The 26,973-nt window shown below is 30.2% G+C and overlaps 1 protein-coding gene across 1 annotated transcript in view; it reads left to right on the forward strand.

Moving 5' to 3' along the window:
* The window catches only part of LOC126744707 (homeobox protein B-H1-like), an 83,208-nt gene that overhangs the window by 20,204 nt on the left and 36,031 nt on the right, over positions 1-26,973 (forward strand). The gene's annotated exons all lie outside the window — the stretch shown is intronic.

Here is a 26,973-nt window from a genome sequence, read left to right on the forward strand (position 1 = left end):
AATCTTTATCAATGACCTGCTACATAATTTTGAGAGTGGCTACCTATACTACTCTTGGATGGAGGCATTTAAGACAATATGGAAAAGAAGCGCTTAGAGCTATAAAAAGCTAATGAGCCTCATAAATGTCTCAGATTTCTTCAAGTGAGTTTGGGCTCAGGGTTGCCTTGGGAATCTCAAGTGGAGAAAGCAGATTCAAGCCTTGAAGTCTTGATTGACAATATCATTCAAACCAAAGAATTTTTGCATTCCCGCATAAAACTATGATGGCAAAGTATAATGTTCTACATGATACTTTGCTATTTACCCTACAACGATCATGATAGTGTACCAATTTAAATGCTATCATTAACCTACTCGAAAGCTTTGAAATGTGTGGACCTCACATCTGCTCTCTAAAGCTTCCGACACAAATACCGATTCATAAGAAATCACTTTGCTCAACAAAAATAATACTGAATTTTATAAAATTGAGGTGCAACGTGGTCTGAAACAATTTTTTTGTGAAATTGCTCTTCTTTATTCTTATTACTCGGTCAGGGAACTGCAAGATAAAGGAGTTTACGTCAGCATAAACCATGCAATATTATTAAATACTGAACTCAAATTTTATAAGCATATTAAGAGAAACCCAATCAGTTTTTACATTTGGCAGACGACAGAACTATTGAAGCAGTAGATTTTGAACGGAAGGTGAAGGGAAAACTATCGGAGACTCGCAAAGCTGTAAAAGAGTGAAAAGTGTTATTGATAAATCAATCGCCTCTTGCTCAATGATGACAGTAAGCCTTATGACTGTAATAAAGTTCTTGAAGTCTTAGACTCAAGGTTGTTTTAGGAATCTTAAGTGTGGATGCCAAAATTAGGTTTGGTAAAGGTATATGTTTATTGGGATACGTCGTAAGACGGAAAACAGAAGAAGTAAAGATGGTTCCTGCACACACGTTTTTCTGCTTTTTGGCTTCTTCAGGGCAGGGAACCAGAAAACCCCAAGAAAGAAAAAAGAAAAGGGATCACAAACAGGAGTACCTCTAGTACCTTCGGTATTGGAAGAAAAATACAAAATAAGATTTCTTTAGGAACCTCTATGCCAGACTGATACCGTTGTCTTGCTTGTGGGCTTTGTTTCGGATGAAAACATGAGAACAAGCATACATTTTAATTAATTCCTCAAATTTTGTCTTGAGTTTTTGCTCTTTAGATAAGGTTTCTGAGGAATGTGTTTTAACTAGGCTATAGGCGACATTCCAGGGCTGCATATTTTCACTAGGTGTTATTGATTCTGCTTATATTCTGGAAGCACTAAGAAATATTCTGATGTCGAATACCATTTTCATGCCTTAAGAACAATGGACATTTTAAAGGGCCGTTGCTATTGAAGAAACAGCTGATTACATCAATTGGAAGTACCCTGATCTCATGTGCGCTGGGATAATATTAGGGGTAATATATACTTAAAAAATCTACTCTTTATAAAAAAATATTTTAAGTGCCTTTAAGTCACTAAGAAGGTTATGTAGAAGGGTGAGTAGAAAAAAAAAATGTTGATACTACAAGTTTCTGCAGTAACTAATTTAAATGAGAAAATTTATACATAGTTTTTTTTTATTATTGATGAAATGAATAACAGTTATATAATTACGTAGCAATTAACCTATGACGTAAGTCGAAATTAAAAGTATTCACTTACTTTTTATAACACATACACATATAATTTCATCTGATTTGAACTACTTTTATAAAATACAGTTTTCTCTGGCTAATTAGGACTGTTACTTATAGCAGTTATATAATGTGCACTTAACGAGAAAACGAGATCACTTCTGATATTGTAAAAATAATTTAAGGAAACGGGGGCATTTAATAACCATCTTTATCTTGTGGCGTGGATGAATATTAACAATAATATTTTAAAATTGTTACTTTATTGCTATGAAAAATATAATAAATATGCTATATCTTAGTCATTATTTAACCGTGTTGCATATGAAGGTTTTTCATTTTTCTTTAAACGAGCATTAAATCAATATAAATTGGCTTAATTGTATGTTAAATTGGCCTATTAGCATTTATCTGCTTTTTCTGATATTGCAATTAGGCGGTTTTACAGATTAACATAAATATATGAATAATTACTATTTAAATTCTAGTCGATTAGAAACTTCTTAATTGCAATTATACATTTCAATATAATAAATAATTTAGTTCGAAAAAAGTCATCTTGGTATTGAAATTCTTTAAATGAATTTAAATATTTATATTGAAGGAGTGCCATAATTTACAATATTTATTTTATTATAAAAATGACAAATATTTTAATGATAAAATTATAACTTATTACTATAATTAAAGATATGATTTTTAGATTATAATAGATTTAAATTTGGGCACTCAGTCATAGTCACAGTTGCTGACGCAGGATTAATCCCAAAGTATTTTCTTGCAATAATTAATCTCCCTGACAATTCTGCTTTGTAAGTTATGGTATCTTATTTAACTACTATAACCTATTTTCTTGTACTATCTGATGAATAACTTTCTAATTTTCTGCCCTTTTCTAACCCTGAGGCCTTAGTTATTTTTTAATTATATGAAAATATTTAGAACAAAATATAAATTATTAAGTTATCCTAATTCGTAGCATATTATTGGAATTTTTCCTATTCCTTGCAGTTAGATCGTGGCATAACTTTTCAAATAACTAACTTGTTCAACATACATTTTTAAAACACATTCTGGTGTCAAAAAGTCAAGCGAGCTATCGATATATACCGATATACCGTGTACTACTATATTTTTCTAAAATATATTAGTCATCTTTACAGCTTTTCCAAGAAGCCCGTACATGTAATTTACTCCAACTTTCGAAAAGCATTTGACCAGATGGGTTATTATATTGTATCTGAAACCTTTTTTTTAAATGTTTTCATTATAATAATATTAAAAGATTGTATGTTAAGAGTAAAATCACTTAACGATAAAGTTACCATATCATTTAAAAAGTTTCCTCTATTCGGATTTTGGAGAGAAACGAAACAAAAGATTTTAGAACCCTATATAAAATCGTCACTACCAAACTAAGGTCAAATGGTTGGCTTATTTTCATATAGTATTTCTTTTTAATAAATCAATGACATTTGTCCGTGACAATGACAGAATTTATAGCGGTTGACATGATCAAATGTGCAAAATAATCTTCAAAATTATCGGCCTTCGTAATATAATCTTTAATTGATTTTCATTCGCTTTCCAATAAACCATCATTTAAAGATCATTTGTCACTCCTGATATGTTTTACTATGCTGCTGTCATTTGTATCAAAAGAAACTTTTCAACCTTTTAGAAAAAGTACTTTTTTCCAAGAAAAATCTAACTTATTTATTATTTTCTACTTATTTTTAATACTGATTTTATTTTTGATATTTTATTCACTGCTAATAATCTTAGGCAATCTTACTGTTTTCATCTCTTCTTTACTACGAAGTCTATAGTATAAGTTCATCGTGTACCTTTAGTACTATATTCTTTGCTTCTAAATAATATTTCTAGTTGTAAATATTTGCACCAATGGTTTATGGCGATCGACTCATACTTGTGCTTCCAAGAATTTGAAAATTTACTATGGTAGCAATCGTATCCATTAAGGTTATGCCTATACGAATTAATTTAATAAAAGAAAATAAAATCAAAAACTATATTGGCTAGAAAAGGTCAGGAAAAGAAAAAATATTTAAACTATTACCAAATAATAAACAGTTGATGTAATCTCAATACAATCTCAGAAACTGTTAGATACAGAAAACAGGTAAATAGTATTTTAGGCCATTGTACTTGTAGATGCTAAACAGAAACAAAAGCGCCTTTAAGATACAAAATAAATAAAGAACTATAAAATAACAAAGAAAAATATAATAGTCAGAAAGGATTCAATAAAATTTATTTAACAATGCAATAGTAAATTTATATTAATTGGAAACTAAATGTAATAAATTTCTTAAAGATGAAAATGTCAGTGAACAGAAAAGTTAACTGCATCCTTAACTAAAACTTGAGTAAACGACTAAAATAAGTCTGCTATAGGCTGAAGTACACTTAAGAGTGGCCAGCCCCAAAGAGGAAAAAATGTACAAATTCGATTATCATATAAAGCTATTAATCACTATTTTTTTTAAACATTTACACATTTTAACGTTTTTTCAGTCTTCAGTTTATCAACATAGTAAGTTTTTAAGAAACCATCGTAATTATTCCTAAATTTAAAAATGTGAAATAACAATTTGATATTGCCATATACAAAATAACTTAAAGTAAAGGATAAAACAAAGCACTTAAAGTAAAATATTTGGATTAATTGCCAATACTAAAAGTAATCACTCATTAAACAAGTATTGTATTTGTGTGCTGGATAAACTAATTCAAAATCAAGCTCTCTTTAAACCAGTCAATAAAAATCTATGCACATTTATATATGTACAAACAACCGGTGATCCATCAGCATCGATTTTCTATTAAGTCAAAATTACCATTGTTATATCGCGATTAACGCGGGGCAAACACGTGAAAATCCCGACTCGATAAACATCTTAATTCAAACAGTTGTTGTATTATTAAATGCGGACTTTTGAAATCCCTGAGATCTTTTCGAGCGAGCTAACAAAACGGTCTTTCTATTTGTTTGATTCGCTTGATATTCAAATGATCGTGACGTGCACGCAAACCCGAACCCGCTAATGATTATAACAGGCAATTGCCGTGGCTCGATTAGGAATTTTTTGCTTTTAAAGTCATTAGGATAAGGGCCTGTTTTTTAGATCGATTAAATCGCAGATTGCAATTAAGTCTTAAAGAACTCGGTAGCCTGCTCTTCTATCACTCTACTTCATGATATTTACATCTTGAGCATAACCTAATTGGATACCAAAGTTTTCTTTGTTTTTAATTAATATCTTTGATTAAATTAAGAAGTTTGTGCCCATTAACTACGTTTTACAAATAAAACTCTCTTAAAGGAAGGCAAATAAAAGCAAAAGGTGTGAGAATGAATGTAAAATTGATTTTGTTTATTTCGTTAATCGGAAATTCGGATTAACGTCAACACGAAGAAAGGGGCTAAGCTTTTGGCTTTTAGTGGATTTTCGTTCAATTAATTCCTTTTATCGAATCGACAGTATGCCCATCAATTTCTACCAAACCTTTTGTCTGGGTAAAAAGTGTGTTTTCTAAAGGCCCGCTTTCGACAATGTGAAACTTCAACTAACGACTTTTATTGTACTATTTAATTTATAGAATTGTGTGTTTGTGTTTCAACGTCCTTCAAAATTTCCATAATTACCCTTTAAGGAATTTAAATAACCAAAATAGTGTCGCGTTTTCTCACACCACTGCATCTACACCGAGCTTAACACAATAGCTGAATGTGGCCCCCATGTAATATACGGCTCCCCATAGTAAGAAAATCTGATAAAAGGGGAAAATTGTAAAAAGCTACGAAATGATAGCAAACACCGACACTTAACGGCACGCGAAACGCTCATAACCTAATTGCCCCCCATTAATGAAGGTAAAGGGGGGTCGGTTTGGGGTTATAGTAACGTTATAGCGTTTATTGCACTGCCGAATTGCTAATCTAGAGCTATTACTTACCCTCTTACGGTGCCGGATAAAAACGCACACGCAACCCTAGTGAGTTACTTTTATTTGGAGAGGTTAACAAATTAGGCTACATCACTTTATTTCTTTGTTGTATTCAAATGAGGTTTTATAAGGACTTACTAGTACCTGCCATCGTATATCTATTATAGTATGTAGACGAAGAGCTAGACGAAAGCAAATGTTTATGCTCTCTCAGCTGCTTTTAATTAACGACACGTTAACCAATTACAAGCGCTTCAGGTTAGCACGCTCGAAGTTTGTGTCAAGCCTCTTTATTGAATGTTTTATTAATTGTTTTATTAATTTCTTTAATCAGTAGGCTAGTGGACAGTCTCCACAAAGCACTACTAAAAATTTATTCAAGTAACATAAAAAAGTAATTTATTTTATAGTCGTCTGAACTCTTTATTATTATATACTGGATTATTAATTTCTTCTCCTCAGATCGTAAAAATCATATGTGATCTTTAATGGATCAGTAGGTATAGCTTGGAAGTTAACCCTAAAGTCAACCAAACGTGGTTTGTGAAGAAGCATTGGTATATTGTTTACTTAAGTCATTAAAGCAAGTTTATTTATTACTCTTTGAAGCGACTAAACGTAAGTTATTTGAAACCGCCAACCATATTTTTTTTACCCTTCAACCATTACTCTTTAAACTTCGTAGGTACTGTGCTGTTGCCATTCATTTATGGCAACCAGTGACCCTATATAAAATCGCCTTACTGATTTCCGCCTTAACCCTAGGCTCATCTAGCCATGGTTTAAAACCACCAAAGCAATGAGCAGTTGAAGCTGTTAAAATTTATTAATTATATAGAATTGGATACAGCACTTGTTGCCAATTCTATATAATTCCAATTCTGATTCTATCTTTCATTTCAATTGTCTCAAGTCTCTACATTTGTATTTGAAAAACAATTATTAATTATGCCTCTAAGTTGGCCAAAGGCTTTTTTCATATTAAAATTTAGTTGGTTCCAATACCGTATCCATTTAAGTTATGCCTATATTAATTGATTTAGTGGAAGCAAATTAACAAAAAAAAAAAAACTTTGACTGGAAAACGGTCAGACCTATTTATGTAGTTTTTTACAAATTGTTGGATTGCCGTTTCAGCTGTCTTTAATTTTGTTGACCAATTACAAGCGCTGCAGATTAACATGCTCGATGTTTATATCTGGCCTTTTCGTTTTCTGCTATTAAAGTTATTGTTTTTATTAATTTTTTTAAGCAGTAGGTCAGTATAATATCATAAAGTACTACGAGACCTATGTTCAACTAACATAAACAAGTTAACATTTTTTGTAGTCTTATGAACCCTTACCTCAACATATATGGGACTATTGAATTATTTTTTTCAAGCGGTCAAAATCAAATGTGATTCTTAGTCGATCAGTAATCCTAAAAAAACCCTATATATATTGTTTACTCGTAAGTAAGTTTGTTTTTCTTGAAATCGACTAAACGTACGTTCTTTGAATCTTCCAACTATTATTTTTCTTACTTTTAGCAAATTTTTCTTGAAATTTGGGAAATAGTGTACTAGTATAATCTGGCCATTAATATATAGCATAATTTAGAATCCCATGTAAAGTCGTCATTACCAAACTAAAGACAAATGTTTAGCTCACTGATCTCCAAGCTGGAGCTGGAGATCAATGAGCCAAACAAAAGCACAAATGGAACGTGTCTCAAGACTACAGATAATCAACACAAATCTTTAAGAATAAATTAATTATGTGTTTAGGTTGTGCAAAAACTTTTTTCACATAAACATTTAGTTTGTTCCAATATACCTTTAAAAAAATATTTCGAGGTAATCGTATACATTTAAGTTATGCCTATATTAGCTATTTATGTATTTTTGTTCCAAATTATTAAGATAATAATTAATGCTGTTTGAACAAATATCTAATGGTGATATGTTTGAATATCGGAAACTTCTAGAAAAAAAAACAGGTAAAAGGGAAGTTGTTCTAGGCCATTATATTTCTAATTAAATACTATTTAGTTTGCAATATTATCTTTTGTAGTCTTTGAAATATAAAAACAAATTTTAAGGCAACTTCTTATATTAAAATTGAGTTTTTGTTCCAATTATATTTACAATTTTGGGTTTTTTGAAACGATCATTAAATCTGTTTTTTTTTTCTTAAAGAGGCACCATATTAAATTATTTTATTAGATTATATTCATAAAAAGCCTATTCCTTGATGTATTATATTTGGTGTAAAAAGATTTAAATTGTGACAAATCTGGCTACATTACATAAAGAGGCGATATTTAATTTAATATTTTAGTTATAAAATAAGTAGAGCCATAATAAGTAAAGTATAAATGAGCCTCGTCACTAAAAATCATTTTATTGCAAAAATTGTAGACCTTTGTTTTCCTATCTAAGATCCAATTACAATAAATACGGCATTGTTCATGATCGGCTTGCTTTAGCTCTTGTGTAAGTTGAATCTTGTAAGAATGTAGACCTAAATCTTTTTTCAGAATTCGCCTTGTTGAAGTTCTATTAAGGCCTAAATTTCGTAAACGCCTTTCAAAAGATATTTGTGTATTTTTAGCCACAATTTCATGAACAGCTTGAATATTCTTTTTTTTTAATATCTTGCATAGATACGATAGTTTCGAATTTATGCATCGAACGTATCGACTATGTTAACGCTCCAATATTAAAATTGTACTGAGATCCCCAATAAAATAAAAACCGAATAAAATAAGAAAAGTTTGATATAAGACTAGTAGCAAATAAAAATATTCAAAACCTCTTATTGGAATACCCTTTAAAAAAAGATGTATTTGAGGAAAAGAAATGTACTAAAAACAGAAGGGTATAAAAATCGACGAATCGTGCCCAAGTCACTTATACTTTGTAAACGATATTGTTCTCATCTCCTAAGATCTAGAGGCGATTATGCAATAATTATAAATAACATTAACAAAAACACGGAATAGTCACTTTAAAAATTAAAAATAACATGAAGAGTGTAACTAAGCTGGGCTACTTTTGGAGATGTAAATTACATAATCAAGTAAGTGCAAAATCCATGCATTTCAATACATTTACTTTTTAATTTAACTGTCAACTAATCATAGTTTTTTTACTCTGTTTTACTTATTACTTTTACTTTTTCGTGTTTTGTAAATGCAAAAAAATAAGTTATTTATGGGTGCAAAAATACAAAATAAAACTTGTTTCAAAATACCGATATCTTGTAAATAAAATTTAAGCACAAAATTTTGTTTTACATAATATAAATAGAAAGAAAAAAAACTTATTAAATAGTCCCCTGCTTATGTTACTAGCTGACAAATATATGTTTGTATGTTGATTTATTTCTTTTACCGATGTTAAATTTATGCATAACTTAATTGGATACCTCATGCTAAATTATTTTTATTTTAACTATTGTCTTTAGTATTAAAATCAAAAGACGCCTAAAAACTTAGTGGGAGACTTAAAAACACGTTTTCTCTTCACCAAATGAATTTATAGTATACTATCTAGGTGAGAGTAACAACCACATATTGTGCAACATATCTTATCATTTCTTCTGACCCATAAGATACCATCACGGTTGTACTTCGGCTGTGATATCTACCTTGATGTTACCATTTTCTCGTTAATAATCTACTTTATCTGACCCTTCAAAATTAAGATAATCCAGTACAAGATTTCTAATTCAGGTTATCTGAGTCCGGCCCGGTGGGTCTCGATTATCCGATACTTCTTCCCACGTGTGTCTGTTTATCTAAAACACCGGGCCGTGTACTCCACTCAAATCGATTTAAAATTAAACTTGTGTCCAAGATAATAACGGAATATACAATGGTGTTTAATTCGCCTATCTTAATGTTCTCTTATCAAAATGTTTATTTCAATTAAGTATTTTGCGATGTACCTACGCCCACCACCTTTCACATTCGAGTTGTCCGTCCCGGGTAAAATAAATGTTATGGCCAATTGGTATTTAAGTTTTTCATTATTACGATAAGGTAGGTATTTTGTTGGGATATTTTAAGGTGTGTGTGGACGATACGGTTGTAGCAGGACCGTTTTGTCATAGTCTACGTTATTTTATTATATTTCGTTACAAATACCCTCTTGCTCTGGATAGATGCAGACTTTTGAGATCAAAGACATTTAAGCAAGGGAAAATGTTATGAGTAGGAAGAAGTTTTTAGTATTAATCTTCTAGTTGCATAAGCCAATATTACTTTTATATTCTAAAAATCGATACTTTAAACGCTCAACATATAAACGCAAAACTTCCCCATTAGTTTGCAATAGTAAAAGTTTTCAAAAAGGAACTGAAAAACTTATAAATTGAGTCGTAAGTACCTAGGAATCGTAACCTAAGCGACGCTGAAAGCTGAAACGATCTCTGCGAAAGGGAATGTTTTATTCTGTGGAAACGTGAATCGCATTGCACCCCCGTAAAGTGGATAAGTTTGTTGGATTTGGAGTCGGCCTTATGGCCCGGGGTCTCGACCTCCTAATTTTTTCTTTTTTCCTCTGGGAGCTTATTGCAATTTACTTTTATACAGTAAGAATTATTTAGATTTAACACATCTCGATAAAATTTTAAATAATGAAGCAATTTCAACTATTGTTTTTTAAATCTGTAAATATTAAAAGGACAATTACTTGACAAGATATATTTTTTATCAAGAATAATCCTACTAGCAGCTCAAAGAGTTTACGATAAAAAGAAAAGAATTTTTTCAGGGTACTTTTTAGAATGTATAAATACAAAAATTATCAGAGTTTTCTGCTTAGATATATTTGCTTTCTAAAAAGAATACAATAACTATTTGCTTTCCAAGTCGAATAAAAAGTCACGCATGCCGTTGCAATATATGAAAAAATTAAGTAGACTTTTTTTTTTATTTAAGTTCGACAATCTACCGAAATTTTTGACCAATTGAAATGGACCAATTTAGTAGCAAAAACATTCAACAATTATTTTATTAGAGTAGATTCAGTAAATAGACCAACGTCGAAATTGGACAATAAGGATAGTATCATTACTGAAAATGAGAAAATAAATAATACCTTATTTTTGGGACCCTATTCACAAATAGACATTGAACATACTTTTGTTAGTCTCATCTAAGCAATTAGCAGGTTTTCTGTAAAGATGATGCTATCTTATAAAACACGCCATATATTATGTTAATAATTCCTTAACCTATCTGGGAGGTATCTTTTCCCTCAACTTTAAAACTAAATATCGTTCAGCCAGTTCCCAAAAACACTGGATAAAAAAGAAGTTTTGTAAACATCGGGGTATTGAACATCTATCGGTTTTCTTAAACATTTTTTAAACTTTTTTAACATGCACCAATTTAGTTTTGGGAAATGGGTATCAACCCAAGACGTAATTGTTGCACTATATAATGAAATAGTAATAAATCTAGATGAAGGTTAACATACTGCTTCTTGGTTAAAAAATAACTTTTAATTAATCAACTTATTTTAAAATTACAATATGGAATACGAGGAAATCCCTTTAAGTAGCTGAGGGATTTTTTAATAACCCCTCAGAGGGAACAGTAGTAAACAAAAGCAGTGTCAGATTTCTTTTAGAATATTTAATAAACGCTATTTTAGAGATGACGTGTTTTGCAACAAAGCTTGTTCCAAAAAACTTTCCACCCCGATAATGTACCATCTCACAAAGCCAGTATTGTAAGCGAGTTATTGATCAAAAACTTAACTAATTTGATTGGATCGATACATCTCTGTGACATTTTTCTATTTACCAAACATAAATTGCTACTTCGTTGGAAAAAAACAATTTGGGGCGATTCGAACCATAAGACCAACTACTTTGCAAGCGATAAAATACTTTTTGTTGAATTATTCACATTTTTTGGTCTATTCACCCTATTCGAAGTCCGAGATTTGACAGAATGTATGTTTGTCAAACGACATGCTAAAGCTTAGAAGTAATTTCTTGGTAGCAAGGATTGGGCAGAAAGACCCTGAAAATTAACATGTGGCGCCCAACGTGTGATTTGATATTACAACGTTGTTGTTTAGACTAAATGATTTTAATATTGTTAGTCTTAGGTAGCTGACCAAAGACCACTTAATTATAAAATAACGATAATAATTCAAAAAAACAGTCCATTTTTCTCAAAGAGTTCGAATAATAAATATTCAGAGATTGCAGGGATACAAAGTTAGATTAATCTGAGACCATTGAATTTGTGTCCTTCCAATCTCCGAATATTTAACGAAAATGATTTTCTACTTTTCCAGTTAGATCAGCTAGAAGGACCTGAATTAGAGTAATCTTAGGCCACCAAAAGGTCTATAGTGAGTTATTCCTCTGATTGAGATTTGAAAATATGAATGGTCTTACCTCATATTTTCTACTCATTATTTCTTTGCCATGTTGCATTAATTCTATATTATGGAAATACTCCTAGTTAGGGCATCATCAGTTGCCTATATAACTAGGTATTAATAGCTGAGAAAAAAAATATTTTTTTTACCTTAGGGTAGCTTACTGGAACCACTCTATACTCATAATTTTTGTAGTTTGGATTTCTTCTATTAGCTCTAAAAACTGTTATCTGTTGCTCTCTGCAGATGACACTTTTGTAGTGTAATCGAAAGTAGACACAGTCGATCTGAGCCAAAATGTATGTTTGGCCTGAGCCAGTTCTTTAATAAAAAACTGAGTTAGTCCTATTTTACTTAAAGGATTTCAATAAGAACATTTTAGTCAGATTTGGTAAAAACTATGACCAAACTTATGGGAATTTTACATGACTCTGAAATTACTTAGTTCTATCAAATAAATTATGTTCTTAAGAGAATCTTCTATCACTTTTTACCATTTTGTATTATAGCAGCTTCAAAGAAGTATTGATATTAATTTTTTACTACTATATTAATGCTCTTACATCCACTCATATCTTGACTACGATATTTTGGCTTGGGATAACTGTGCTAGAGCTAATAAAATTAGATTAAGCCATGTGGCAAATAATCCTCATTGTCCCATTAAACTTTACAATAAAATATCGATAAAAATCAAATAGATTCAAAACTTTAGCAAATTTAAATTGGAGATAAAAAACATGCTTTGGAGTAATACCTTTACTAAATTCGATAATACTAAGGTAGTGTTTAATACAAAATATGACATTGCTTGCAGGGAAGACTATGTGTGTTCGTTCCGTTATATTTACAATTTTGTTCGTTTCTTGTATTTTATTTGTACTGTCTGTAATTTCATGTACTTGAGAACTAATTTAACTGACAACGTATCTCCTACAGTTTCCAAGATTTTAATAATGAAGCCGAATTTGAGCCACCCCGTATCTTATCATGATTTAAAGAAATGGCTTTTTGCTTCAGGGCAATTTTTGGCTGTTTACTTATTTTCTTTTTAAATTTAAGCATAAAATATTTTGACATACTCTTAATTGAATGCAGTACTATTTAAAAAATAGTTTAATATTTGAGTGATATAAACGTAAAATTCCTTAAAAACCTTAGTTTATTCTAATTTTCTGCCATAAAAAAACTTCCATTATTTGAAAATTAAAAAAATATATGTATCTTAAAATTTTTGAATTGAAATTTTTAATGGTAATGGGTGGCAAGGCTCAAAGATATAAAAGTAATTTTTATCTAAATGCTGATAATTTTAAATATTCTGCAACCACCTCTGTATTAAATTATCGATACACTTATACGAAGCCAAGAGTGACTGACTTTAAAGTCACTAATAACTAAATCTGTTAAGCAGATTATAAACCACTTTTCAGATGAACGGGAAAGGTGGTGCTGCTGCCTCTCGATTTAATCCCGTCAAACGGACTGACGTCTAAATGTAAAGCAACCCTTTAAAGAAAGAAGGTTTTGGAGGGATCTTCGTACGCTACTACCGGTTTTTAAAAATAAATTTCTCACTTATTGTGGTGATTCGGTTTCCTCTGTGTGTAAATGTTCCGATTGTCGACGCGTTTGATGGTTTAATGCGATAATCTTAATCTTCTAAATACGTTACATGTGTCAGGACGGCGGGATGTAGGGACAGTTTTAACTGAGATGTTTGTTTAGATTGGCTTTTTTTTAAATTTAATTCGAGTGGTAAGAAAATATTTAACGCTTATTTGCTTGTGAGTAGGTAAATTAATATTATTAAATAGTTTAAAATTGATTTGAGCTCTTTACTGTTTTCATAATATTTCTGCTTTTTAATATTTTCTTATTTAACGTAAAAAATAAGTTGTGCAAAGGTGGCGCAAATAAGCATATAAGGAAGCTTGCATTTCACAAAAATGCCAAAAGTTATTTAAATATGACTACAATTTATGCACAATTGTTAATAATGTATTTTGAGAAACATCACACTTTCCTATTTGTATTTTTAGTATACTTTTTTCACGAGCTTAATTGTAACAGTACAAATTTTTATTTATTAATAAAAAATTAATAAATATCTTTATTTTAAACCTAAAATATGCTTTTCGGTATATTAACTTACAATAATTGTCTATCCTCGATTAATATGCATATTAAGTTTAGTTTTTAATGCATAACCTAAATGGGTATGATCACCAAAGATTATTATTTGTTTTAATATTCATGAAAAAAAAAAATGCTTTCTTGATATATATAGAATATATTAGGAAATTATTATCATTTATATTTTTAATTAAAAATATACAAAACAGAAAATTAAAGTCTAATGTAAGTTAAAAAAAAAGGAATGAAGAAGTTTAATGAGTTAAATTATTAGAAGTTTGATTTTTCAGGCTCTAATGCATAAATTATAAATATACTTAAATACTCGTTATGTTAATAAAATACACCTTAAATTTTAATGCTAAAAATGTTACTGCATGGTATCTTACAAAAAAAAAATTATCTGTATTTTTTAAAAAAATTCGCTCTTTTGCATTTTTTAAATGGATATATTTCATTTATTACATACATATTACTTTTTGTATTTTAGTATATTTCAAAACAATTTTTAAGCATGTCGTAGACCATCAATATTATTTAATATGCGTGAAATAATAATTACTTTTTATGTTAGTTACTATATTGTGTTAAACAAAGTTGTTATATTACATTTCTACACCCTCAATTAACATGCATATTAGGTTCTTAATGCATAACTTAAATGGGTGTGAATTTAATAGAAGAAAAAAGACTTACTAGTTGTTTATCGAATATCCCAGGAAATTATTAATTAAAATAAATTAACAAAAAAATATAACAAATGTGTTTTATTAGACAAAAAAATATTTTGCTCTTGGGTTTTTAAAATTATTTGTCGCCATTTGGCTTTTTTTTGTTATTTATTCCTTCTTAAATATTAATATTTTTTTATATTTTTTATAAAATTATTGCATTGGGTTAAATGACCTTATTATAATAATTTGCTACCTCGTTAGTTAACCTGCTTATTTCGATGAGCTTTTAAATGCATAACATAAATGGGTATGATTCTCAAAGCATGTTTTTCGTTTAACAAGTTATTGTATATTTTAAAATTAACTATATTTAAAGGCAATCTAATAATTTCTGTTGTATATAGGGTGTTCCGGGGCAATTCGATTCAATTCATTAATTGGTACCAACAAGTTGTCTTGAAGAAGCTTGCGTGTTTTAATAATATTAATTTTTTATTTGATTAAAGCCAATAATTTATATGGCTAAAGAAGGCTAAAATGTCAGAAGAAGCAGTTATAACATCTACGGGTACTGAATTCTAAACAACGAAGACTCTATTTGGCAAAAATGTTTGACGTAATTTTGTTTTATTGTTGTTAATTATTTTTTTTAAATGTGACTGCCCAATCTAATATCCCAATTTCTTTTAAACAATCCGCTTACATCACAACTCAAATAATTACAAAAGATTCTAAAATTACAAATAAAATCACCACGACGTTTTCGTTTTTCAAAAGTTAGTAATTTAGCATTTGAAAGTATCTCGCTGTAGAAAGGTATTCTCAAACCATACATTGATAGTGTAACTCATCGATGCAACGAATTATTTAACATAGAATTCGCACATTTTATAATTAATACAATCTGTTATGACCAAAACAGATGCTTAGATACTAGTTTTTGAAGATCACATTAAGATTCGACTTTTTTATGTTCAATGTTATTTACTGGAACTTATTGGTTCAAGGCTAATGCAACTGCGAACTATTTTCTCCTATGTCTAATACTGCACACTTATTCACAATAAGAGGAAGTAACCATTCACTTTCCCACTTCCATATAGTGTTACTTTAACATGTCCAAAAAGATGAGAAGTTAAAGGAACTGCGCATTTTGTGTCTGTAGCTATTGTTTTAGTTCTGGGGGTAAATTACAAGTGTAAGCCAGGAACAAGAGAGAACTGAGAACGAAGCTCTAACGATGTCTACTGAATATTGGCTAGAAATTTGACTTGGTTGGCACCTACTTATGCTACAGTCGTTTTGCAGAAACTCTATCAAATACCTTAGCAACGTTGAGGTCGATGACATCCATTGGTTGCTTTTTATCTAAGGCTGATATCCAGCATTAAAGGAGGTTTGCAATTATAGAACAATCCCTTACAAATTGTATATTGTATTGTATATTAGGTATTCCGTAATTTTCAGTAAAGAATGTCTGCCTTTTATCTCGAACAATGGACTCCATAACAATCGATACTAGGCCTGTGGGCCTACAGTTGTCTGCTAATAGCTTGTTCGGATAATTCCTGGTTTAGTTTTTAAATGCATAAATTAAATGGGTGTGATTCCCAATACTATGACAAATATTGCACATTTTTTATTTAACAAATTTTAAAATTAGTAAGGTACAGAAAAATGATTATATGGCATTTTTAGTACATAAGAGTGTCAAACATGTAAATTATGAAGATATGTCTAATGTAGAGTTACACTTCTTATTGTAGTTATCCTACGCCTGCAACTCTTATTAATAACTAAGAAGGCTTCACTCCACGCAATATTAACCAACATTAACACATTGTATAATTTTTATTACCATGAATTTATGTAACTTCCTGATCAACAGGTATGGACATATCAAACGACACACTGTAATTGCTATAGATATAACTCCTAATTAAATCAGGTCGCACTTGAATATTTAATTAAACGTTTTAATTGAGGAGAAATTTAAACTAAATCCTTCGTTGCTGCTGTAAAACCAAAGCGATCAAATAGCAAATATTTATTCATCTGTGAAACGATTTCAATATTTTCGCCTTAAAGTCGGTAATTGCCACCGATAAAGGCTACAGTGCTAAAAACTAGTTTTTAAATGGCAATTACGACTAAGTTATGTAAAACTAATCATAATATATTAATAATAGTAAGTTTTATTAACGCAAAACTGACAAGAAGTTAGCGTTACATGTTTTATTCACGACCAGATAAATTAGGATTGATTAGTATCGCCGGTGCTCGCTATTTAAATAAGGTAAACTAATTAGGTACATTTTGCAGGATGCAATAATTAAACTGCCGAGGCGTCTATGAGAAAATAAAGTGAAATTTCTTTAAGCTGTTTCGGAATTACTGAAAGCCTAATTTTTCTCAATATCATTTAAATTTAAAATTTTCCCAAATCGATTTTTTTACTGGAAATTAAAACTGCTGTAGCACATCCTCATATCCATTCATTTATTCGTGATGATTACAAAGCATGTAACGCGTCTCATTTCATAGGCACAACATCAAACGTTTATCTTGATGATATATAATTTTGTCGTAACGACTTTGATTTTATTGCATTTTAATTGGTTTTACAACATTCTTGTAGCTTTACTCATGACGCCTCTTATGTAAATCCACATTACCTTCACTATTTAAGTCTGAATTTACTTACTTCATGTTAAAAGTTGATTTATGAACAGCAAATTGCAAGTATACCGGATTTAATTTGCTTTATTATGTTAGATTTAAAGGACATATGAAATTAGTACCAGATTCATGACCTGAATCTATTTGAATGTTAATTAGGATATTGGAACGCACCTGATAGATTGATTTCGATTTTACCTGAAAGAAGAAAATCAATATTATTAGTAATGCAGCGGATATAGCCTGGTTAATTTATTTAGGATACTTAATAGAGTTATACTACTACTAATATTTCAGTGGACCATAAGCTAAAATTACTTGCTTTATCTCGTTGTTCTAGCACGTTAATGAAACTAGTGAATTCCACTATTCTGTAATTCCATTTTTTAAATTATTTTAGTATAGGAACTAGGTACACAACATCATTAATAAATACCTATGCTCCGCATAGTACAAGGATCTGATATATTATTGACAATTTGAAGGCATTTTGTTAGTTACCATCGGTTGTCCAAAGACTGGGACCCGAGCTGAAATGTTATGTCAGTAAAAAAGGCAATGATACTCGACCCACATCTGAAAATTCCTCTTTTTCTTATGCTGGTGTGTTTATTACTTCATTCCTTTCATATCTTCATTCCTTTCATTCCTTTCATATTCCATCTATAGAAATGGGGCACTAAAAAATAACTAAAGAGATAAAATGTTAGATAGCCTAATAACAACGAAAACTCAAATGCTTTCCTCAAAGTTGAAAACTTTAAATTACCCAAATTATTCCATGCTGACTCCTGCTTCAGACTTTCGTAAACCAAGGCCAAAGTAAAACCACCCACAACATTCTTTTCTTAAGTAGAGAGGACTAAGCAGGTTGAGTTCAAGAAATCCGAATTTCCAACTTATAAAACATCCAAGCTTCTCACGTTCTTAACTTGCCTAAAAGCGAGCCATAATCAAATATTTTAAGGAACTACATTTTAAATATTATATTTATTTTCTTCCTGATGATAGGAAAATAAACATCGTAATTCAAGGTTTAGAAAAAACACCCCTTTTGATTAAAAAGAAGCTTTTTAAATTGGGTTCTGGCTTAATTAATGGAAATTAACTGACTTAAAACTGTCAGAGTATATAAATATTAACCAAAAAAATGCATTGATCACTTTTGCGATCTCTTTGTCTTTTCTAACTCATCTTTAAAAAAAAGGATGTCCAAAGTCCAGTAACGAACATGTCAGAATTACGATTCAGGAAGTATCTACCATACTCTGGAAACATGAATAAGGATTTAAAATATGGTTCCTTCGTAAATCCCCAAAAACTATCCAAAGGTCCAAAATCTAAAGGTTATAAGGTGGCCAGTGAATTGTTAAGCCAGAATCTTATTCTGTATTGTATATATTAATCCAATTGTTAAGTTCATTTAATTTTAGAACTCTTAACCTCACCTTGCTATTTATTGCTGTTGGCATCCTATCAGCATGTTAACATATTTAATTAATTTATAAAAATTATCTGTAGATACTTGGAAAATGAGTTTTAAATTTCAGCAGACATTAGGGAATTTTTTTTCCGAATCTATTTGAAATTTATAATAAATGAATCCATCATCTATTTTTATGGAAAATATAGATTACTGCTTTAATTGTCATACGCCATACAGGCCTGAGCGAAATCACCTTTTCACAAACTGGTTTACACAAAAAATATAATGATAATTACGCCAATTAAGCTTTAAAATTACCTGAAATATATTTAACAGTTAATTAATTAACGAATACATTTAGTTTTGCGGTGTTATAAAATCAGGATACTGTGAAAATTCCCCTTACAGTACCACGCAATTATAAGTAATTTTTTTAAATAATGCTGCACAATAAATATTTCACATCCTATTAATCATCTAAATGTTATTATATAAAATAACGGCTTTCATTTTCATTATCTTACATAAATAAATTACGGTTAAAGTGCCGTGATTAAACCCGAACTCTTCCTCCATCATGTTTTTTTTTATTCATTTATGTAATACGATTCGCGTGATGGACAACAATGTAAAGGAAGCGGAGAGTCTGCACTTTTAACATGTAAATTGAAATAAATATTTCATGCTCTTTGATGTCTAATGGAATTTAATTGTAATATTTATTTCGATGGAAATTATTTTAGGATAAAAGCGTCATTTTGGCGTAAACTCGTTCGGCGTAATTATCGATGTTAAACGCGCTCGGACCCATTATCTGATTTTAATCTTTGTCGTTGCGTGTTTCCTGTGCGAAACGTCAAAACGATCGAGCTGCTCTGTCTCTCTCTGTCTGTCTAATCGCTTTTTATGTAATTAAGTTTAATTTGGCATCGTTCATGTTATTAATAAGCCTGTTTTAGTTTTATTGGACTAAATAATTTTGTTATTGAGTCAGCTTCAAGACCGGTACAAATATTTTGGTCCTTTGAGCCAGATCTTACAAAAATTTCTTAAATAATAACAATTTTTTCCGGGTAATCCTGGAATAATTAATTTTATTCCATTTCAGGGAAAAATTCTAATTTGACAAGATTGGGTAAAACTTTGGCGCCCAACATGTGAGTATCTCAAATGGATCATATTTTACAAATATTTCAAACAGTATAAAAACAATATTTAATTATAAGTATTTAAACTATAGGCGATCGACTCTCTCTCCCCGCCTCTATTTAATATCCTTATTTCCTTGACAAGTAATTTTTTTACATAGATAAGCCTATTATAGATTTTAACAAATTTTTAGACCTTTCAAGAAAAATCGGGGAATAATGAATAGGTAACAAGTATATTTCAGAAAAGAGCATCTATTTGCTAAATTCAAAGTTAAAAATTAACTTTAAAAAAAAATTGTATTATAGAGATAATAATTCAAATTTATCATGCAGCAAAATAATTTTAATTATTTGGTTACTATTGATCACCATTTCCGAAAATAATTTTATATTTGCGTATAAAATTAAGTTATACATAAAATTACTTATATTTGGATTTTATTAAAATTTTAATTGTAGTTAAACTGTTTTTTCTAAACGTTAATAATTGTATACAGGATCTTGGTACCTTATTGCAAATTAATTTTTTGTCCTAACATAAAGGTGTCATATTTAATAAAATATTTGTTGTAACTTGATGACTTTTAAATGGTAATGAGATAAAGTCACAGGTCTCAAGTTTATTAAATTAATCAGAGGATTACACGAACTTAAAAGTAACAAAAAAAGAAGCAGAGAAAAACACTACATGATACAAGTCAAGGGTAGAAATTAAGTTAAAATTGGTAAAATCGGACGGAGACTAGTTACTACATATTATATAAATAAAATTGATAACTAATTTTACAGATTTTACCAATTTTACGTTAATTTCTACCCTTGACTTGTATAATGTAGTGTTGTTCTCTGCTTCTTTTTTCGTCCTTTTTATCAGTGAATACACAAGTGGATCTGATGATGCCTAGTATGGGCGAAACACGTGTAATCCTTTGACTAATTTAATAAATTTGAGACCTGTGATTTAGAGTTTATTTCATTGCTATTTAATGTAAGCTGGTCTCTTTAAGAAAATAAATTATTTTATTAATATTTCTTGGAATTTGATGACTTTTTTGCTTTTTCGGAATTTAAAGAAAAAAAAAATCTCTCCTTTAAAAAACTCAAATTATTATCGAACTTTTGACCGTTAGGCTTATAAATTAAATTTTATATTTTTGTTGAAGAATATAAAATGTCAATGAATAAATTTAACTTATGCATTAACTATTGCAAAAGATAACATTTATAAACTGACTTTTTAACAGCTTTCTATAATGGTAAGTAATAATATTGGTAATAATAAGAATAATAATAATAATAATAAGGCAAATAAATACTGACGTATAAAACTTTGTAAATAGAAGTGACAATCTCCTGGACCCCGTCCATATAGTATACTGCGCTGCATCTGCCATTAACTCTTTATTCACCATAAAAATAAAATACATAACATTAAAATAAAAACGTATATTAAAGTAGAATAAGTAAAACAAAAAATCAAAAAATCGTGGCTTTAGGCAGTAGAATGAGTCGACACAGAATACGATCTAAAAAATATTTGCAAAAAGAAACGCCTAAAATGGAAACTACAAATTTTAATACAATTCATATTTTTAAACTCGCCAATACTGTTAAAAACTGGACAGCCCCTAGAGCTTTTAATTTTTGGTGGCAACCATTCTTTGGTATTTATTGGATCTTGACACAGCAATTCTAGATGTACCCTTGTTTCTAATTAAGATACAAAAGCTATGTACAGTATTGTGCAAAAAGGTAGCCACATTGAACTTTCCTGTTATATATCTTTAGTATCTATTTTATAAGTAAGGGTTATATATTATTTACAAGAATAGTTAGAGCCTGTATATATTTTCATATTATCATATTTTTTGTATCATAATAAATAAAACACCAAATTATTTTATGCAAATTTATTATTAAAAAATATAGCAACAAAAAATAATTTTGGTTCTAAAAAAAATATAACCCAATAAATTAAAATCAATTCAATATTTCGTGTAGTACCCCTTTTCCTTTATAACATCTGCGTATCGTCTTGGCATGGACTCAATTAATTTCATAATATAGTCATTGTTCACTTCTTTCCAAGCCTTTTCCACTATTTCAAAGAGAATATTTGAGCATGTTAGGTGCCTGATTTTGGTGTCAATGTAATGCCATAAATTCTCTATAGGGTTTAGGTCTGGCGATTGAGATGGTCAGACCATTACATTTATTTTTTCATCGGATAGCCACCTCTTAACAAATTGAGAAACATGTTTTGGATCGTTGTCATGCTGAAATATGGCTGTTACTAGCATGACTTTATCCATATATGGCACTAAATGTGTTTGCAGAATGTCTTTGTACATGAAACGACGATCCATTTTTCCCACTATTCTTATTATGGGTCCCATGCCACGAGCCGAGAAACATCCCCATACACAAATATTTTCCTCTCCATGTTTAACTGTGGGGCAAATGTACTTTTTGTTTAATTTTTGTTCACTGGGGCGTCTGTCCTACATCACTTCATCAGTCCTGAAAAAATTATATTTAGATTCATCACTAAATACGACTTTCTTCCAATCAGCTACAGACCAGTGGACATGAGATTGGGCAAAGTGAAAACAAGCCTTGACGTTCTTGTTTGAGAGTAACGGTTTTTTGGCGGGGCGACGAGCAGGTAAGTTGGCATCAAGTAATCTTCTCCTTACGGTACTGGAACTGAGATTTACTCCTCCACCTTCTTTTAATTTTGCCAAAATTTGGGAAGAAGACAAAAAAGGATTTTCTTTGGAAATTCGTAGCAGCTGCCTAGTCATCCTCCATAATTTGTTTTTCTGGGTCTACCAGGAATGGGCGCCTGTGCAGCTGTTCCAGTAAGGCGAAATTTTTTGCAAACTCTGGATACGATTGACCTGTGAAGCCGTAAGCTTCTTGCAGTGTCACTCTGCCTAACACCATTTTCGTAATGCTCCACAATAATTTTTATTACATCACCAGAGACGGTTTTTGAGCGACCTATTTTAAGTTAATTCTGAAATTCAAAAATAACAACTTTACAGCAGGTAAATCGATATTTAACTGATAAAATAAATGCGAAACAAGAATGTTGCTATATTTATGCACATTATCTAAATAAACAAACATGAAGTTCCTTACTTTGCATTGGCATTCTTATGATATCTGGATATATTTATAAATAATACAGAGGCGTCTACTTAAAAGTAAAGAAATAATATGGAATAAATAAAGGAGCAAATAATATTTTTGAAAACATCGCTTGTTGCTATATTTATGTACAATACTGTACATTGTACGCTTGGAAATAAACACTTATTGCCAAAAACAAGAAATTTATCAGAAGCCAATAATTATAGGCCCATTACATGCTTGCGTTTAATCTATAAAATTTTTACGTTAATGATATCTTCAAATATTAACAACCACTTAACGACAAACAATATTTAAAAAATGAGAAATGGCTGTATTGCTTCAGGGATAGTACAAAACAATCAAACCAGATATTTTCAAAGTCCATTATACACAGGAGTTCCATACAGTGCAAAAAACATTTTTACCAATAAAAACAACATTTAAGAGCACTTAAGACAAATATTACGCCACTTAATGTAAAAGGACGAACAAAATTTAAAAAAAGGAGAGACGTTAGTACCCTTCCAAATTTTAAACTATTAGCGCTCTGCTAAGTTAATGATAACCATTTTACTCTGGATGTATCTGGTTTAATTATTTCATCGAAACATTTTAGCATGAAAGCAAAATGACTGCAAGCAGTGAGTAAAGGGCTATAAACAACTATTAGCAATTTATTTTATTATATTAAAGCTGCTCAAAATAAGACATCATAAGCTCTTCGTTGCTTGGATTGAATATCGTAAGGGTCAGTGCCGCACTCTTGATTCAAATAGATTTTAAGAATATACAAAATCGATCTACACATCATTCACCTGCTAAAACACATGATGCTTAACTGACGCAAACATTCTCCATTAAAATATAAAAGACATCTTGGCACATTTTGATTCTGTTTGGTATTAAACCTTCTTGATGAATAGCTTAGTCAAAGTGGAAGGAGTTGCTTAATTAGTGGAGATATTTAACTGACGTATCTGTTTTAGATTTACGCCCTGAAATTGGATGCGAGAAATTACTAGCAACTTAGGGTCTATTAGTACTTGTCAAAGCATTCAGCAAGTCAACTAAAATGGACATGGCCAAAATAAATGTGTGGTATTCAGAGTTGAAAAAGGAAAAGTAATGAACACAGAGAATATGTTACTTAAGAACAACATCATCAATATTCCTAAATATACTACTGGAAGCACATTCTCATACAACAAGTAGAATCTATAAAGTATGGGTTATGCAACAAAGAGAAATAATCTATTCAACGCCTATTTTTTGTGTGCACTATGCTTGCATAAGCTTAGTGCATAAAGCACTTCATCAAACATTTGCTCTTTATCCATTCTTGAAAATACCCACACGAAAATTTAATAAATAACCAAAATCATTACAGACTGAACCATGCAGCACAACAGACCTGATATAATAATTATCAATAAAGATTCAAGAACCTGCCATGTCATAGATTTCTCAGTACCTTTGGATGACAACATTAACAGAGCATACATAGAAAAACTCACTAAACATCAGGATGTATTTTACAATATAAAAGATTAGAAAGAACCGTTCAGAATTTCTCCAATTTATTAACTGCAGATCCCATCCATCCCTTTATTGGTTGTTAAAAAAATTAATAATAATAAATTTGATTAAGCTGTGTATATGGACGATTGTGAGAGGCCCAAAAATTTTGTTGATTAAAAGTCAACAGAAATAATGACCTGTCTGTTACAAGACTTGAATCTAGGGCTCTAACTATAGTAGAAAAAGCTGAACAACAACAATTGCTTTTAGAAGAGTATATAAGCAAGCCGGAACGAGGCGGCTTTTACAGGAGTGTAGACACTCTTAACGTTTTACGACAACTCACTTTTGGATTTTTTAAATCTGCTGAGCTTAAGTTTCAGACCAAAGGTTATTTAATAGTATTACAATATTGCGTAATAAATACTATTTTGCCATTTGTTTCAGGTGAAACTGGAGTCGTGGAGGAAAAGGACCTCTAAAGGTCCTTTTATTGGAAATACACTTTTCTTACTTCATACCGTAATCAGGCTAACCAGCTAGACACCATTCTGCTAAGTAAAGGAAGAAACTCTATGTATGTAATAGAATTATCTGCACTAGCGGAAATTCAATGAAGGAATGGGAAAAGCAATTGAATTAGCTAAATCTAATTGATGAATTTCATAGTCTATATGCAGATATACTATGCGATTGATTATCCCAATCGTCGGCGCTTTGGGTGATCTAAAGAATACTCTAAAAGGATAGTGATAAATTAAAAAGGATGCGCAAATATTAGGACTCTAGAAATTGTTATATAGAATATTAATATAGAAATTGTTATCGTTGGGTCTCATCGTCTTTTGAAGCGAATTAATTTAAAAAAGATCAGTAATCAAGGGCACACGAAGAGTGGATTTCCAAATTATTGGCCCTAGGTGGTCGGAGACGTAGGATGCGTCATGTTGGATCTTGCTAAAAGAGTAGTAAGAGTAATTTTTTCACCTAAGTATAGTATATTTTAATTATAAGAATATCTTCAGGCGTCCATATTAGGGAACTTTAGGGTCCTTTAAACTAAAGGAAATCATTATGAATAAAAAATATTTAAGCTAGCAGATGACAAAGCTTTATCCTGATTTCTTTGTCCTCATAATTTACTAATAAAAAATTTAATCAGAACAGACAACATCTATTTACTTTTATTTATTTAGTTAAATGTGGCAAAACTTTGTTAAAGAAAGCAGATGTTTTTTTTTAATTATATTGCTTATTTTATGCTTTGTCTGTTTATGTAACCATTTTTTTTTCTTTCTTTTTAAAGATACTTAAAGGTGTTATTAAGAACAACTTAGATGGTAGATTTATTTGCATCTTTGAGTATTGGTTTTATTATTTTGAGATTTGCAAAATCATTGACCAATTCTAGTAAGAAAAAAATGTCGATATAAGTATAAATTTCCAGTTAAGGTTTTTTCCTAACTAGCTTAAATTCCATAATAAACTCGATAATATTGTTGAGTTTAATAATCCTATAACCGGAAATTTTTTTTTCCTTATTATATTCTAAATAGATGAAAGGCCTTACCTAGCACCTCCGAAATATGTCGAAGCTCTTTATCTAGGCTCGTTTTTTTAATTCCCAGGGTGTGACACTGTCTCATCTGTCAAGTTGTAGCTTTTGGTGTCCCAAGCTCTCACGATCTAGGCATTTTTTTTTCTTCTCCTAACCATACCTTCTTATTTAAATTTATTTAATATTTTTATAGCACCATGTAGGGTATTCCACAATTTGTATTTCCTTGACTTATATTTTTTCAATGACTTACACTTTAATTTTCTAGCATCTTAAGCCCATCTTTTTTAGGAGTCTCTAAAAGAGTCTTTTTACCATAAAAATATCAGTTCATAGACGAAGAACTGAAATATATTTTCCATAATAATAGGAATAAAAGGTATTTGTTGAGAGCTTCATTAAGGAGACTCAATATATATTTGAAATCTTATTGCACAAGTATTGCTTTTTAGCTTGGATTGTCAAATTCGTAAAAGTAAAAGTATAGCTTTTCTTGATTTATTTCGGGCTTTGGAAATCGTAGACCTATTCGGCAAGGATGGAAAATGCGGATTTTCAAAATCAGGAATAAAAATATCCAATATTTATTCTTTTAAAAATGGTGTACTTATTTTTTTGTCAACTAAACAAGATTTACTAATACCAGAAATATTAGGCCTCCTAAAGTAATAAAA

Source organism: Anthonomus grandis, chromosome 14, assembly GCF_022605725.1.
Source record: "Anthonomus grandis grandis chromosome 14, icAntGran1.3, whole genome shotgun sequence".
Lineage (NCBI taxonomy): Eukaryota > Metazoa > Arthropoda > Insecta > Coleoptera > Curculionidae > Anthonomus > Anthonomus grandis.